The following is an 18684-nucleotide window of genomic DNA, read 5'->3' as shown; positions in this document are numbered from 1 at the left end:
TTATACACATTATGCCAGGTAGAGCCGCTTATACACATTATGCCAGGTAGAGTCCATTATACACATTATGCCAGGTAGAGCCACTTATACACATTACGCCAGGAAGAGTCCATTATACACATTATGCCAGGTAGAGCCACTTATACACATTACCCCAGGTAAAGCCCATTATACACATTATGTCAGGTAGAGCTCATTATACCAGGTAGCCCCTTGTATGCATTACGGCAGGTAGAGCCACTTATACACATTATGCCAGGTAGCCCCTTATACACATTACGCCAGGTAGAGCTCATTATACACATTATCCCAGGTAGAGCCGCTTAAACACATTACGCCAGGTAGAGCCCATTATACCAGGTAGCCCCTTATGCACATTAGGCCAGGTAGAGCCCATTATACACATTAAGCCAGGTAGCCCCTTATACACATTATGGGGGTAATTCCAAGTTGATCGCAGCAGGATTTTTGTTAGCAATTGGGCAAAACCATGTGCATTGCAGGGGAGGCAGATATAACATGTGCAGAGAGAGTTAGATTTGGGTGGGGTGTGTTCAATATGCACATCTAATTTGCAGTGTAAAAATAAAGCAGCCAGTATTTACCCTGCACAGAAACAAAATAACCCACCCAAATCTAACTCTCTCTACACATGTTATATCTGCCTCCCCTGCAGTGCACATGGTTTTGCCCAATTGCTATCAAAAATCCTGCTGCGATCAACTTGGAATTACCCCCTATGCCAGGTAGAGCTCATTATACACATTATGCCATGTAGAGCCACTTATACACATTAAACCATGTACAGCCCATTATACCATGTAGCCCTTATACACATTATGCCAGGTAGAGCCCATTATATCATGTAGCCCCTTATACACATTATACCAGGTAGATCCCATTATACCAGGTAGCCCCTTGTACACATTACGCCAGGTAGAGCTCATTATACACATTATTCCGGGACCGGGTGGATGGCGCCTCTCTCATGTATGGCGGAAGTGAGCTTCCCCCTTGCTCCCAAAATTCCAACACCCCTGACCTATAGCATCAGGTGAGTGTACACAGTGTTTACTGAAGCCAACATGGTGTAGATCTGGGGATTCTAAACCCAGTCCAATTTTTGGACTTGATTTCTGTAGTGTAGGATGTTACAGTATTATTACTAAGGGGTATATCAGTTGAAAAAAGGTATGTCCTCTTTTAAATTAGGTGTCCCCATAGTTTCTAGGAGTCAGGATGTTGAGGTCTGGGCATTATAACGGGTTCACTACGATATGCCGGCGGTCGGGCTCCCGGCGACCAGCATACCGGCGCCGGGAGCCCGACTGCCGGCTTACCGACAGTGTGGCGAGCAAAAATGAGCCCCTTGCGGGCTCGCTGTGCTCGCCACGCCACGGGCACGGTGGCGCGCTACACTATTTTATTCTCCCTCCAGGGGGGGGTCGTGGACCCCCACGAGGGAGAATAAGTGTCGGTATGCCGGCGGTCGGGCTCCCGGCGACCAGCATACCGGCGCCGGGAGCCCGACTGCCGGCTTACCGACAGTGTGGCGAGCGCAAATGAGCCCCTTGCGGGCTCGCTGTGCTCGCCACGCTACGGGCACGGTGGCGCGCTACGCGCGCCACACTATTTTATTCTCCCTCCAGGGGGGTCGTGGACCCCCACGAGGGAGAATAAGTGTCGGTATGCCGGCTGTCGGGCTCCCGGCGCCGGTATGCTGGTCGCCGGGAGCCCGACCGCCGGCAGACTGAAGACCACCCATTATAACATCCTCACATTATGCCTGGGTTGCTTAATGTTTTCTGTAGTGTAGCCTGTTATTGTCTTGTGTGTACATGTGGTCATCAAACAACAGGGCCATAACTAAGGGCTCTGTGGGCGGCACCATCAGTGCCCCATGGTCTCTGAATCTGGCTAGCAAGGTGCTTAGAATGGCATCCAGTATCTCTGCCTGCGGCAGTGTTGGTTGGAGTGTCCTTAAGATGCTATAGGAAAGTACTCTGCAATTTGTGCAGCCACCTGGAGAATCCAGAGGACACTCCAGGCAGTCTTCACTTAACAGTAGCCCCACCTCCTCAGCCTGACACCATGGCGTCAACGACCAGATGGGGTGGCAGGCACAGGGCTCAGTGCAGTCCTGTTATGGGCTTGCCAAACAAAACTGCTAATAAATAGTGATTTGTAACTGGACACATAATTTGAAAAAGGGGTCTCCCCTCCTTCAAATGAGAGTACCCCTGAGCTTACTGACATAAGCTATGTACAACAGTACTGAGTCTGTGCCTCCTTGACCTTTTGCAGTGATTTCCCCCTTTTGTCTGCCTTCCTCCCTTATTGTAGTAGTAGACAGAGCTTTCCTTACTTCCAGAATTCCTAATAAAATGACCATATCAGTTTGTTCTTTATAATCATGTGGTGTTAATGGCTGGGTTGTACATATTGGTCCCCTATATGTAACAGCCACCACCCATTCAGCATCTAACATACCATAATGTTATAACTGTGTTAGAAACTACATATTTGTGGACTATTACTACAATTGTTATGGGTGCTTCTGTGCTGGCATGTTTTTTTCTTCTTCTGAGTTTGGGTATTGGGGTCACATCCTGGTGATTGAGTTTCATTGCTGCCAGTTGCTTTAAATAGCCATCTGTCATTGACACAGTGGCATCACTATGGGGGTGAGGGCAGTTGAAACAGGAGTGTGTTACTGCACAGATTCCAGTATTCTTGTTCTCCAGGTAGGCTTCATGCCTTACCCAAGATGGCCACAGAGATCATTACTAAGCTTGTGCTGGAGCCATCTTTAGGCTGTGTTAGACTGTGTAGTGTGACATGCTGGGAGCAGAGCCGGCCCTAACCAATATGATGCCCTAGGCAAGATTTTGGCTGGTGCCCCCTAGCACCACCGCTGCTTCCGCCTCTGATCTTGCACCTCTTTCCCAGCACCATCACCCCTCACCTCATAACAGTCCTTATTTTGGTGTTTGTACCCCCTATATTTTAAATAGGAACAGTTTGCACATTTGGCGCACAGCTCAAAAGGGGTGTGTTTTTGCTGGCAAGGGGCATGGCCACACAATAGTAACCCAAATTAAAATTACGCCACACAGTACTGCAATTTTATTCACATTTGATCATACGATAGTGTCTATAATTCACATTACATCTCACAGCAGTATCACTTTACCTTATAAACGTTACTCCTCACAGTAGAGCCCCTTATTCACATTACATCACACTGAATTGCTCCTTATTCACATTACACCATACCCTATTGCTCTTTATTCACATTAGATGACACCGTAGTGCCCTTTCTATATGCAACGCCACATAGTAGAGCACCTTATACACATAATGCCACACATTAGTAATGCATTTATACACATAATTCCACACAGTAATGTCCCTTACACATATGAGACACATTATTAATGTCCTTATAAACATAATGCACCTTACACATTATGACAACCTTTATTAATGCCCTTTTACACATAATGTCCCTTACACATATGCCGCACATTATTAATGCCCTTATACACATAATGCACATTATTAAATCATTTTTACATAACACACATAATGCTCCTTACACATATTCCGAACACTACTGCACAACCAACCCACTCACATGCACACAGCACTCACACTGCCACTAACACCATGACCTCTGCCTCTGCTTGGATACAGATGTGTCCTCGTAAATCTTGCCTCAATGCGCCATGCAGCAGGAGATGCCTGGCGTGAGTCAGCTGGCAGCATTGCAAATGTCCGGTGCCTTTTTTTTTTAATGAAAATGCATCTTATTTGCATTGCAATGTGGCTAGGTTGCACAAGTAGCTTCTGCTGATTAAAATTATATGCAGAATGCCTATATACTGTGTGAGACTGTGGCTGTATCTGCATATGAAATGCTGCACACAGAATATAGGCATGCTGTATATCATTTTAATCAGCAGAAGCTGCTGATGCCCCTAGGCATATCGAATGCCATAGGCAATTGCCTAGTTTACCTATGCCTATGGCCGGCTCTGTGTTATACACAGAACCCTGGGGTGACTTCTTATATCCACAGTAATGTAATGTAGGGGGTCTATTACACCTTATGTTACACAAGATTTCATTACACTTTGTAAGCAATAGAATTTGTGTTCAGCGTTACCAACGTCTTATGGCGTCATAGTTACCAGTACCAATGCCTATATAACACTATGGGGTTGATTCCGAGTTGGAACGCCTGTGCGTCACATTCTGCTGCTGTAAAATGCGTTATCTAAATCAACACAACTTCCTGTATATGCAAATTAGCAAAACGTACAAGATGTATGTAGGTGTGCACCAGCGGCGTGTGAGCCGAGATTGTGTCACACACACATCAGACGCACTCACATTCTGCCATTATACATTTTTTATTATAAAATGGTGATAGATAGATAGATAGATAGATAGATAGACAGATAGATAGATAGATAAATATACAAATATACATATATACAAATGGAGTTCATTCTCCTGCCGACTCTCCTCTCCTCACCATGTCGGCAATGTGGGTCGCAGTTAGCGTTGCCCCATCCATCTAGCTCTCTGCAGAGAGTCCATAGATAAATGAATATAATCTGCCAGCACTTTCATAGTCAGTAGTTTCCTCACACTATGTGACTACAGCAGTGAAGTAGTAAATGTAGAGTCTGAGTAACCATGTTACAATGAGGATCAGCATTACGACATCATCTGGGTCATAACGCTCAGTGCCAGAGTCAGTGTTGTCCTCTGCTCCGTCTCACCGCTCTCCTCCACGTGCTCCTCCGCAGGTTCCTCACACACAGTAAAGTCCAGGGTGTGATAAATTGGGGACCTGGACCCCCATCCTGCACGTTCAGCGCCACGCACTACCTCTGTGCTCCCGGAGTCAGTGATGTCCTCTGCTGCGCTGTCGCTCTACTCAGCAGGTTCCTCCTCCTCATATATGGTGGAGAGCTTGGGTTTGAATCTGTAGCGTTTAAATTCCTGTACCTTGCGTCGCTTGTACATGGGTGGGGTGGCGATAATTTTCATCAGAATGTTAGCATGAGCGAAGAATAATTCTGGATCTGCCTTTATTGGGATGATTACAGGATCCTGCTGTCTGCAAGGTGCAGCAATCTCCACAGCATTATCCGCCTCATCATTTCCGCAACACTTGCTGCCGCAGCAGCCCATTATGCCTCTTTAGTCGGTCTCCAAACAAGGAGTGATCCCAAAGCCAAGTACAGTAGCTGAGAGAATGTGATCAGCCTGTGACATCATAGTGACCAGTAACGCATTGTGACATCATCAGCAGCAGCATCTACCATATGTGAGCTGGCCTGATACCAAGGGATTGTAATGACAATAAGTTTCTACTAGTGATGAGCGGGTTCGGTTTCTCGGAAACCGAACCCCCCCCGAAATTCACCTTGTTTACACGGGTCTGAGGCAGGTTAGAACCTTCCCGCCGTGCTTGGCTAACCCGAGCGCGCCCGAACGTCATCATCCCGCTGTCGGATTCTCACGAGATTCGGATTCTATATAAGCAGCCGCGCGTCACCGCCATTTTCACTCGTGCATTGGAGATGATAGGGAGAGGACGTGGCTGGCGTCCTCTACGTTTATTGTAGAAGACAGTTGATTGGTTGTTTATTGCTTAATTGTGGGGAGGATTGGGGAGCAGCTGTTAGGAGTACAGTGCAGAGTTTTGCTGATAAGTGACCACCAGTTTTTATCCGTTCTCTGCCTGAAAAAAACGCTCCATACCATATCTGTGCTCAGTGTGCTGCATAATATATCTGTGCTGAGTGCTCACACTGCTTAATTGTGGGGACTGGGGAGCAGCTATAGCAGGAGTACAGTGCAGAGTTTTGCTGACAGTGACCACCAGTATACGTTGTCTGCCTGAAAAACACTCCATATCTGTGCTCAGTGTGCAGCTTTATTGTGGGGACTGGGGACCACCAGTATAATTAATATTATATAGGAGGAGTACAGTGCAGAGTGCACTGCTGTACCTACCTCTGTGTCGTCATCCATTAAGTATACTATCCATCTACATTCTATACCTGTGGTGCATTTTAGATTTGCAGTTTGCTGACAGTGTCCACCAGTATACTATATATAGCAGTACGGTAGGCCACTGCTGTATACCTACCTCTGTGTCGTCACTCGTCATCCATTAAGTATACTATCCATCTACATTCTATACCTGTGGTGCATTTTAGTTTTGCAGTTTGCTGACAGTGTCCACCAGTATACTAAATATAGCAGTACGGTAGGCCACTGCTGTGTACCTACCTCTGTGTCGTCACTCGTCATCCATTAAGTATACTATCCATCTACATTCTATACCTGTGGTGCATTTTAGTTTTGCAGTTTGCTGACAGTGTCCACCAGTATACTATATATAGAAGTACGGTAGGCCACTGCTGTGTACCTACCTCTGTGTCGTCACTCGCCATCCATTAAGTATACTATCCATCTACATTCTATACCTGTGGTGCATTTTAGTTTTGCAGTTTGCTGACAGTGTCCACCAGTATACTATATATAGCAGTACGGTAGGCCACTGCTGTGTACCTACCTCTGTGTCGTCACTCGTCATCCATTAAGTATACTATCCATCTACATTCTATACCTGCGGTGCATTTTAGTTTTGCAGTTTGCTGACAGTGTCCACCAGTATACTATATATAGCAGTACGGTAGGCCACTGCTGTGTACCTACCTCTGTGTCGTCACTCGTCATCCATTAAGTATACTATCCATCTACATTCTATACCTGTGGTGCATTTTAGTTTTGCAGTTTGCTGACAGTGTCCACCAGTATACTATATATAGCAGTACGGTAGGCCACTGCTGTGTACCTACCTCTGTGTCGTCACTCGTCATCCATTAAGTATACTATCCATCTACATTCTATACCTGTGGTGCATTTTAGTTTTGCAGTTTGCTGACAGTGTCCACCAGTATACTATATATAGCAGTACGGTAGGCCGCTGCTGTGTACCTACCTCTGTGTCGTCACTCGTCATCCATTAAGTATACTATCCATCTACATTCTATAACTGTGGTGCATTTTAGTTGTGCGCAGTATATATAGTAGTAGGCCATTGCTATTGATACTGGCATATAATTCCACACATTAAAATATGGAGAACAAAAATGTGGAGGTTAAAATAGGGAAAGATCAAGATCCACTTCCACCTCGTGCTGAAGCTGCTGCCACTAGTCATGGCCGAGACAATGAAATGCCATCAACGTCGTCTGCCAAGGCCGATGCTCAATGTCATAGTAGAGAGCATGTAAAATCCAAAACACAAAAGTTCAGTAAAATGACCCAAAAATCAAAATTAAAAGTGTCTGAGGAGAAGCGTAAACTTGCCAATATGCCATTTACGACATGGAGTGGCAAGGAACGGCTGAGGCCCTGGCCTATGTTCATGGCTAGTGGTTCAGCTTCACATGGGGATGGAAGCACTCATCCTCTCGCTAGAAAAAGAAAAGACTTAAGCTGGCAAAAGCACAGCAAAGAACTGTGCGTTCTTCGAAATCACAAATCCCCAAGGAGAGTCCAATTGTGTCGGTTGCGATGCCTGACCTTCCCAACACTGGACGGGAAGAGCTTGCGCCTTCCACCATTTGCACGCCCCCTGCAAGTGCTGGAAGGAGCACCCGCAGTTCAGTTCCTGATAGTCAAATTGAAGATGTCACTGTTGAAGTACACCAGGATGAAGATATGGGTGTTGCTGGCGCTGGGGAGGAAATTGACAAGGAGGATTCTGATGGTGAGGTGGTTTGTTTAAGTCAGGCACCCGGGGAGACACCTGTTGTCCGTGGGAGGAATATGGCCATTGACATGCCTGGTCAAAATACAAAAAAAATCAGCTCTTCGGTGTGGAATTATTTCAACACAAATGCGGACAACAGGTGTCAAGCCGTGTGTTGCCTTTGTCAAGCTGTAATAAGTAGGGATAAGGACGTTAACCACCTCGGAACATCCTCCCTTATACGTCACCTGCAGCGCATTCATCATAAGTCAGTGACAAGTTCAAAAACTTTGGATGACAGCGAAAGCAGTCCACTGACCACTAAATCCCTTCCTCTTGTAACCAAGCTCCTGCATACCACACCACCAACTCCCTCAGTGTCAATTTCCTCCTTACCCAGGAAAGCCAATAGTCCTGCAGGCCATGTCACTGGCAAGTCTGACGAGTCCTCTCCTGCCTGGGATTCCTCCGATGCATCCTTGAGTGTAACGCCTACTGCTGCTTGCGCTACTGTTGTTGCTGCTGGGAGTCGATCATCATCCCAGAGGGGAAGTCGGAAGACCACTTGTACTACTTCCAGTAAGCAATTGACTGTCCAACAGTCCTTTGCGAGGAAGATGAAATATCACAGCAGTCATCCTGCTGCAAAGCAGATAACTCAGGCCTTGGCAGCCTGGGCGGTGAGAAACGTGGTTCCGGTATCCATCGTTAATTCAGAGCCAACTATAGACTTCATTGAGGTACTGTGTCCCCGGTACCAAATACCATCTAGGTTCCATTTCTCTAGGCAGGCGATACCGAAAATGTACACAGACCTCAGAAAAAGAGTCACCAGTGTCCTAAAAAATGCAGTTGTACCCAATGTCCACTTAACCACGGACATGTGGACAAGTGGAGCAGGGCAGACTCAGGACTATATGACTGTGACAGCCCACTGGGTAGATGTATTGCCTCCCGCTGCAAGAACAGCAGCGGCGGCACCAGTAGCAGCATCTCGCAAACGCCAACTCGTTCCTAGGCAGGCTACGCTTTGTATCACCGCTTTCCAGAATAGGCACACAGCTAAAAACCTCTTACGGCAACTGAGGAAGATCATCGCAGAATGGCTTACCCCAATTGGACTCTCCTGGGGATTTGTGACATCGGACAACGCCAGCAATATTGTGCGTGCATTACATCTGGGCAAATTCCATCACGTCCCATGTTTTGCACATACCTTGAATTTGGTGGTGCAGAATTATTTAAAAAACGACAGGGGCGTGCAAGAGATGCTGTCGGTGGCCCGAAGAATTGCGGGCCACTTTCGGCATTCAGGCACCGCATACAGAAGACTGGAGCACCACCAAACATCCCTGAACCTGCCCTGCCATCATCTGAAGCAAGAGGTGGTAACGAGGTGGAATTCAACCCTCTATATGCTTCAGAGGATGGAGGAGTAGCAAAAGGCCATTCAAGCCTATACATCTGGCCATGATATAGGCAAAGGAGGTGGAATGCACCTGACTCAAGCGCAGTGGAGAATGATTTCAACGTTGTGCAAGGTTCTGCAACCCTTTGAACTTGCCACACGTGAAGTCAGGTCAGACACTGCCAGCATGAGTCAGGTCATTCCCCTCATCAGGCTTTTGCAGAAGAAGCTGGAGACATTGAAGGAGGAGCTAAAACTGAGCGATTCCGCTAGGCATGTGGGACTTGTGGATGGAGCCCTTAATTTGCTTAACCAGGATTCACGGGTGGTCAATCTGTTGAAATCAGAGCACTACATTTTGGCCACCGTGCCCGATCCTAGATTTAAAACCTACGTTGTATCTCTCTTTCCGGCAGACACAAGTCTGCAGAGGTTCAAAGACCTGCTGGTGAGAAAATTGTCAAGTCAAGCGGAACGTGACCCGTCACCATCTCCTCCTTCCCATTCTCCCGCAACTCGGGGTGCGAGGAAAAGGCTAAGAATTCCGAGCCCACCCGCTGGCGGTGATGCAGGGCAGTCTGGAGCGAGTGCTGACATCTGGTCCGGACTGAAGGACCTGCCAACGATTACTGACATGTCGTCTACTGTCACTTCATATGATTCTCTCACCATTGAAAGAATGGTGGAGGATTATATGAGTGATTGCATCCAAGTAGGCACGTCAGACAGTCCGTACGTATACTGGCAGGAAAAAGAGACAATTTGGAGGCCCTTGCACAAACTGGCTTTATTCTACCTAAGTTGCCCTCCCTCCAGTGTGTACTCCGAAAGAGTGTTTAGTGCAGCCGCTCACCTTGTCAGCAATCGGCGTACGAGGTTACTTCCAGAAAATGTGGAGAAGATGATGTTCATTAAAATGAATTATAATCAATTCCTCCGTGGAGACATTCACCAGCAGCAATTGCCTCCAGAAAGTACACGGGGACCTGAGATGGTGGATTCAAGTGGGGACGAATTAATAATCTGTGAGGAGGGGGATGTACACAGTGAAAGGGGTGAGGAATCGGAGGATGATGATGAGGTGGACATCTTGCCTCTGTAGAGCCAGTTTGTGCAAGGAGAGATTGATTGCTTCTTTTTTGGTGGGGGCCCAAACCAACCAGTCATTTCAGTCACAGTCGTGTGGCAGACCCTGTCACTGAAATGATGGGTTCATTAAAGTGTGCATGTCCTGTTTATACAACATAAGGGTGGGTGGGAGGGCCCAAGGACAATTCCATCTTGCACCTCTTTTTTCTTTCATTTTTCTTTGCATCATGTGCTGTTTGGGGACTATTTTTTTGAAGTGCCATCCTGCCTGACACTGCAGTGCCACTCCTAGATGGGCCAGGTGTTTGTGTCGGCCACTTGTGTCGCTTAGCTTAGTCACACAGCGACCTTGGTGCGCCTCTTTTTTTCTTTGCATCATGTGCTGTTTGGGGACAATTTTTTTGAAGGGCCATCCTGCCTGACACTGCAGTGCCACTCCTAGATGGGCCAGGTGTTTGTGTCGGCCACTTGTGTTGCTTAACTTAGTCACACAGCGACCTTGGTGCGCCTCTTTTTTTCTTTGCATCATGTGCTGTTTGGGGACAATTTTTTTGAAGGGCCATCCTGCCTGACACTGCAGTGCCACTCCTAGATGGGCCAGGTGTTTGTGTCAGCCACTTGTGTCGCTTAGCTTAGTCACACAGCGACCTTGGTGCGCCTCTTTTTTTCTTTGCATCATGTGCTGTTTGGGGACAATTTTTTTGAAGGGCCATCCTGCCTGACACTGCAGTGCCACTCCTAGATGGGCCAGGTGTTTGTGTCGGCCACTTGTGTCGCTTAGCTTAGTCACACAGCGACCTTGGTGCGCCTCTTTTTTTCTTTGCATCATGTGCTGTTTGGGGACAATTTTTTTGAAGGGCCATCCTGCCTGACACTGCAGTGCCACTCCTAGATGGGCCAGGTGTTGTGTCAGCCACTTGTGACGCTTAGCTTAGCCATCCAGCGACCTCGGTGCAAATTTTAGGACTAAAAATAATATTGTGAGGTGTGAGGTGTTCAGAATAGACTGGAAATGAGTGGAAATTATGGTTATTGAGGTTAATAATACGATGGGATCAAAATGACCCCCAAATTCTATGATTTAAGCTGTTTTTTAGGTTTTAAAAAAAAAAAACACCCGAATCCAAAACACACCCGAATCCGACAAAAAATTTTCGGTGACGTTTTGCCAAAACGCGTCCGAATCCAAAACACGGCCGCGGAACCGAACCCACAACCAAAACACAAAACCCGAAAAATTTCCGGTGCACATCACTAGTTTCTACCAGCGCTGACCAGTGACAGGACCAGCACCATTACTCAGTGCCGCCTATAGTCACTTACCAACCTGCCTCCCTTGGAGATATAAGTAACAAGCTGAGTCCCTCAGTGATGCTGAACGTTCCCAAGTAGCACAATAAATACACCGTCAGATGCCGCCAAACTGACGCTAATCTGCTGCTTTTCTTATAACATAAATGTATTATTGGAACAATAAATGTAACAAAGTATCAGACACAAATTCTGACAATGACACAAAATCCAGGAGACATAACAGAGTGATAGTGATGAGATATACACTGTGTGTATACTGTATATAACAGGAGAGATACACTGACAGTAACACCCCTTGTTATATACTCAGGAACCAGGAGACATAACAGCGTGATAGTGATGAGAAATACACTGTGTATATAACAGAAGAGATACACTGACAGTAACATCCCTTGTTATATACTCAGGAACCAGGAGACATAACAGCGTGATAGTGATGAGAAATACACTGTGTGTATATAACAGAAGAGATACACTGACAGTAACATCCCTTGTTATATACTCAGGAACCAGGAGACATAACAGCGTGATAGTGATGAGAAATACACTGTGTGTATATAACAGAAGAGATACACTGACAGTAACATCCCTTGTTATATACTCAGGAACCAGGAGACATAACAGTGTGATAGTGATGAGATATACACTGTGTGTATATAACAGAAGAGATACACTGACAGTAACATCCCTTGTTATATACTCAGGAACCAGGAGACATAACAGCGTGATAGTGATGAGATATACACTGTGTGTATATAACAGAAGACATACACTGACAGTAACACCCCTTGTTATATACTCAGGAACCAGGAGACATAACAGCGTGATAGTGATGAGAAATACACTGTGTGTATATAACAGAAGAGATACACTGACAGTAACACCCCTTGTTATATACTCAGGAACCAGGAGACATAACAGCGTGATAGTGATGAGATATACACTGTGTGTATATAACAGAAGAGATATACTGACAGTAACACCCCTTGTTATATACTCAGGAACCAGGAGACATAACAGCGTGATAGTGATGAGAAATACACTGTGTGTATATAACAGGAGAGATATAATGACAGTAACACCCTTTGTTATATACTCAGAAACCAGGAGACATAACAGCGTGATAGTGATGAGATAAACACTGTGTGTATATAACAGAAGAGATACACTGACAGTAACACCCCTTGTTATATACTCAGAAACCAGGAGACATAACAGCGTGATAGTGATGAGAAATACACTGTGTGTATATAACAGAAGAGATACACTGACAGTAACACCCCTTGTTATATACTCAGGAACCAGGAGACATAACAGCGTGATAGTGATGAGAAATACACTGTGTGTATATAACAGAAGAGATATACTGACAGTAACAGCCCTTGTTATATACTCAGGAACCAGGAGACATAACAGCGTGATAGTGATGAGAAATACACTGTGTGTATATAACAGGAGAGATACACTGACAGTAACACCCCTTGTTATATACTCAGGAACCAGGAGACATAACAGCGTGATAGTGATGAGATATACACTGTGTGTATATAACAGAAGAGATACACTGACAGTAACACCCCTTGTTATATACTCAGGAACCAGGAGACATAACAGCGTGATAGTGATGAGAAATACACTGTGTGTATATAACAGAAGAGATACACTGACAGTAACACCCCTTGTTATATACTCAGGAACCAGGAGACATAACAGCGTGATAGTGATGAGATATACACGTGTTATATACTCAGGAACCAGGAGACATAACAGCGTGATAGTGATGAGATATACACTGTGTGTATATAACAGAAGATATACACTGACAGTAACACCCCTTGTTATATACTCAGGAACCAGGAGACATAACAGCGTGATAGTGATGAGAAATACACTGTGTGTATATAACAGAAGAGATATACTGACAGTAACACCCCTTGTTATATACTCAGGAACCAGGAGACATAACAGCGTGATAGTGATGAGAAATACATTGTGTGTATATAACAGAAGAGATACACTGACAGTAACACCCCTTGTTATATACTCAGGAACCAGGAGACATAACAGCGTGATAGTGATGAGAAATACACTGTGTATATATAACAGGAGAGATACACTGACAGTAACACCCCTTGTTATATACTCAGGAACCAGGAGACATAACAGCGTGATAGTGATGAGATATACACTGTGTGTATATAACAGGAGAGATACACTGACAGTAACACCCCTTGTTATATACTCAGGAACCAGGAGACATAACAGCGTGATAGTGATGAGATATACACTGTCATACCTCCCAACTGTCCCGATTTTCGCGGGACAGTCCCGTTTTTTGGGGACTATCCCGCTGTCCCACCCGCGGGCCGCAGTGTCCCGCGGTGGGGGGGGCAGTTGGGAGTCTCTGTCAATGCGCACAGCGTCTATTCACTGAAGTCAGAGGGAGAGGGGGCATGCCAGCGGCTCACAGAGCGCTGGGCATGCACCCTCAGTTACGAAAACGGGGCGTTGCTCGCGATCGTGGGTCCTCCGCAAAACCACGCCTCCTTTTACTTAGACCACACCCCTTTTTCGGGAGCGCGCGTGGCTTCGCCGCGTGTGTGTCCCTCTTTGGAAGGGGATAAAGTTGGGAGGTATGCACTGTGTGTATATAACAGGAGAGATATACTGACAGTAACACCCCTTGTTATATACTCAGGAACCAGGAGACATAACAGCGTGATAGTGATGAGATATAAACTGTGTGTATATAACAGGAGAGATACACTGACAGTAACACCCCTTGTTATATACTCAGGAACCAGGAGACATAACAGCGTGATAGTGATGAGAAATACACTGTGTGTATATAACAGAAGAGATACACTGACAGTAACACCCCTTGTTATATACTCAGGAACCAGGAGACATAACAGCGGGATAGTGATGAGATATACACTGTGTGTATATAACAGAAGATATACACTGACAGTAACACCCCTTGTTATATACTCAGGAACCAGGAGACATAACAGCGTGATAGTGATGAGAAATACAGTGTGTGTATATAACAGGAGAGATATACTGACAGTAACACCCCTTGTTATATACTCAGGAACCAGGAGACATTACAGCGTGATAGTGATGAGAAATACATTGTGTGTATATAACAGCAGAGATATACTGACAGTAACACCCCTTGTTATATACTCAGGAACCAGGAGACATAACAGCGTGATAGTGATGAGATATACACTGTGTGTATATAACAGGAGAGATACACTGACAGTAACACCCCTTGTTATATACTCAGGAACCAGGAGACATAACAGCGTGATAGTGATGAGAAATACACTGTGTGTATATAACAGAAGAGATACACTGACAGTAACACCCCTTGTTATATACTCAGGAACCAGGAGACATAACAGCGTGATAGTGATGAGATATACACTGTGTGTATATAACAGAAGATATACACTGACAGTAACACCCCTTGTTATATACTCAGGAACCAGGAGACATAACAGCGTGATAGTTTTGAGAAATACAGTGTGTGTATATAACAGGAGAGATATACTGACAGTAACACCCCTTGTTATATACTCAGGAACCAGGAGACATTACAGCGTGATAGTGATGAGAAATACATTGTGTGTATATAACAGAAGAGATATACTGACAGTAACACCCCTTGTTATATACTCAGGAACCAGGAGACATAACAGCGTGATAGTGATGAGATATACACTGTGTGTATATAACAGAAGAGATACACTGACAGTAACACCCCTTGTTATATACTCAGGAACCAGGAGACATAACAGCGTGATAGTGATGAGAAATACACTGTGTGTATATAACAGAAGAGATACACTGACAGTAACATCCCTTGTTATATACTCAGGAACCAGGAGACATAACAGCGTGATAGTGATGAGAAATACACTGTGTGTATATAACAGGAGAGATACACTGACAGTAACACCCCTTGTTATATACTCAGGAACCAGGAGACATAACAGCGTGATAGTGATGAGATATACACTGTGTGTATATAACAGGAGAGATACACTGACAGTAACATCCCTTGTTATATACTCAGGAACCAGGAGACATAACAGCGTGATAGTGATGAGATATACACTGTGTGTATATAACAGAAGAGATACACTGACAGTAACACCTCTTGTTATATACTCAGGAACCAGGAGACATAACAGCGTGATAGTGATGAGAAATACACTGTGTGTATATAACAGGAGAGATACACTGACAGTAACACCCCTTGTTATATACTCAGGAACCAGGAGACATAACAGCGTGATAGTGTTGAGAAATACACTGTGTGTATATAACAGGAGAGATACACTGACAGTAACACCCCTTGTTATATACTCAGGAACCAGGAGACATAACAGCGTGATAGTGATGAGAAATACACTGTGTGTATATAACAGGAGAGATACACTGACAGTAACACCCCTTGTTATATACTCAGGAACCAGGAGACATAACAGCGTGATAGTGATGAGATATACACTGTGTGTATATAACAGAAAAGATATACTGACAGTAACATCCCTTGTTATATACTCAGGAACCAGGAGACATAACAGCGTGATAGTGATGAGATATACACTGTGTGTATATAACAGAAGAGATACACTGACAGTAACATCCCTTGTTATATACCAGGGGCGGAGTGGGATGGGAAACCAGTCTGGGAAATTTCTTAAAGCAACCCTAGATGGGGCAGGGTCTATTGAGGGGTTGGGGTTTGTGGAGGTGGCGGGATCCCTTCTCATAAGGCCTGGATGTGAGTTGGGCGCAGTTGTGGCCTGTCTTGCATCTTATGCTGCAGCTGCGTCTGTGACTCTATGCCAGGGGCGGATCCAGAAAAAAATTACAGGGGGGGCACCATAAGGGGCGTGGCTTCATTGGAATGGGCGTGGCTTCGTTGGAATGGGCGTGGTATTGCAGGAAAAGACTACCTTATACCCCAGTTTTGCAACCTGCACGCCCAGACGTTGGCCACCACAGGAAAGAAAAATAATCCTGATTCATGCCCCTTACATTATTTGTCATTTTTCCTCCTTATAGTAATGCCCAGTATACATTATTCCACATACTGCAATGGCCCTTAGACATTATTCCACACACAATAATGCACATGACACAATATGCACACACTGTAATGCCCCAGACACATTATGCCACACACCGTAATGCCTGTGACACATTATGACAGGAATCGCAATGCCCGTTATACATTATGCTACACACTGCACTGCCCCTGATACATTATAGCACATACAATGTCTGTGACACATTATGCCACACACTGCAATGACCTTGAGACATTATACCACAATGCCCGTGATATAGTATACCATACACCGTAATGCCTGTGACACATACCGCAATGCCTGTTATACCCTATGCCACACACCGCAATGCCCGTTATATATTATGCCACACTGCAATGACCCTGAGACATTATACCACATACCACAATGCCCGTGATATAGTATACCACACACCGTAATGCCTGACACATTATGACACACACCGCAATGTCCGTGATACATTATGCCACACACTGCAATGACCCTGAGACATTATACCACATATCACAATGCCAGCGATATAGTATACCATACACCGTAATGCCTGTGACACATTATGACACACACCGCAATGTCCGTGATACATTATGCCACACACCATAATGCCCATTACACATTAAGTCCTACAGTAAGGCTTCTAATTACTTTTCAAATACCTGCTCGTTGTCAGGGGTTTCATGCACTGGGTGTCATGCTCGTTGCCAGGGGTTTCATGCTCTTGGTTCCATGCACGGTGCCAGGGGTTTTCATGCTCAGGGTGTCATGCTCGTTGCCAGGGGTTTCATGCACTGGGTGTCATGCTCGTTGCCAGGGGTTTCATGCACTGGGTGTCATGCTCGTTGCCAGGGGTTTCATGCACTGGGTGTCATGCTCATTGCTAGGAGGTAGTCCTTGTTGCTAGGGCTGTGCTCCCAGTGCCACATATGTCCCCAGTGCCAGATATTCCCCCACGGTGCCAGGTACTCACATGCCCCCAGTGCCAAATATAGCCCCCCCCCATGTGCCAGGTACACATATACCCCCAGTGCCAGATATTCCCCGACAGTGCCACATATGCCCCCAGTGCCAGATATCGCCCCCCCCCCAGTGCTATATATGCCCCCAGTGCCACATATGCCCCAGTGCCAGATATTCCCCCCCCAGTGCACATATGCCCCCAGTGCCACATATGCCCCCAGTGCCAGATATTCCCCCCCCCAGTGCCATATATGCCCCCAGTGCCAGATATTCCCCCCAGTGCCATATATGTCCCCAGTGCCAGATATTCTCCCCCCCCCCTCCCTGCCAAATATGCCCCCAGTGCCAGATATTCCCTCCCCAGTGCCATATATGTCCCCAGTGCCAGATATTCTCCCCCCCCTCCCTGCCAAATATGCCCCCAGTGCCAGATATTCCCCCCCAGTGCGTCCCCCCCCCCTTCCTCCGCCGCCGCCGCTGCTCCCCCCGCTCCCCTGCTGTTAGGAGGGACACGGAGGGCACAGTGCACGCCTCCCTGTGTCCCTCCTGTGTCTCCGGCGGCCGCGGGTCACTGTAATAAAGGAAGTGCTCACGAACGGCACTTCCTTTATGAGACCAGCGGCCGCCGGAGACCCAGGAGGGACACAGGAGAGGCGCGCACTGTGCCCTCCGTGTCCCTAACAGCAGGGGAGGAAACGAGACCGCAGACTGACATGCGAACGCTCGTCCGCATGTCAGTCTGCACTAAAAATGACAGGGGGGGCACGTGCCTTGGTGCCCCCCCCCTAAATCCGCCACTGCTCTATGCTAATGCTGCTACAAAGCCCTTCCCTGGTATACAGCCATGCTTCTGAATATACAAGTATACAGACAGCTACTGTCAGTGTGTACAGACGCTGCAATCATGCTTTACACGCCACCATCGCTCGCACCAATAACACTTTCACCAGCCCTATGCTAGGTGCACGTCATCTGTCTGAGTATGGCCTCCAACATGCGCAATTCAGCGTCTCTGTATGTAATCA

General features: G+C 46.1%; 1 long non-coding RNA gene across 5 annotated transcripts in view; it reads left to right on the top strand.

Moving 5' to 3' along the window:
• The window catches only part of LOC135050969 (uncharacterized), a 168767-nt gene that overhangs the window by 97744 nt on the left and 52339 nt on the right, over positions 1 to 18684 (top strand). The window lies entirely within an intron of this gene.

The sequence above is a fragment of the Pseudophryne corroboree genome, chromosome 2 (genome assembly GCF_028390025.1).
Source record: "Pseudophryne corroboree isolate aPseCor3 chromosome 2, aPseCor3.hap2, whole genome shotgun sequence".
Classification (NCBI taxonomy): Eukaryota; Metazoa; Chordata; class Amphibia; order Anura; family Myobatrachidae; genus Pseudophryne; species Pseudophryne corroboree.
This window is presented reverse-complemented; position numbering and strand designations above follow the sequence as displayed.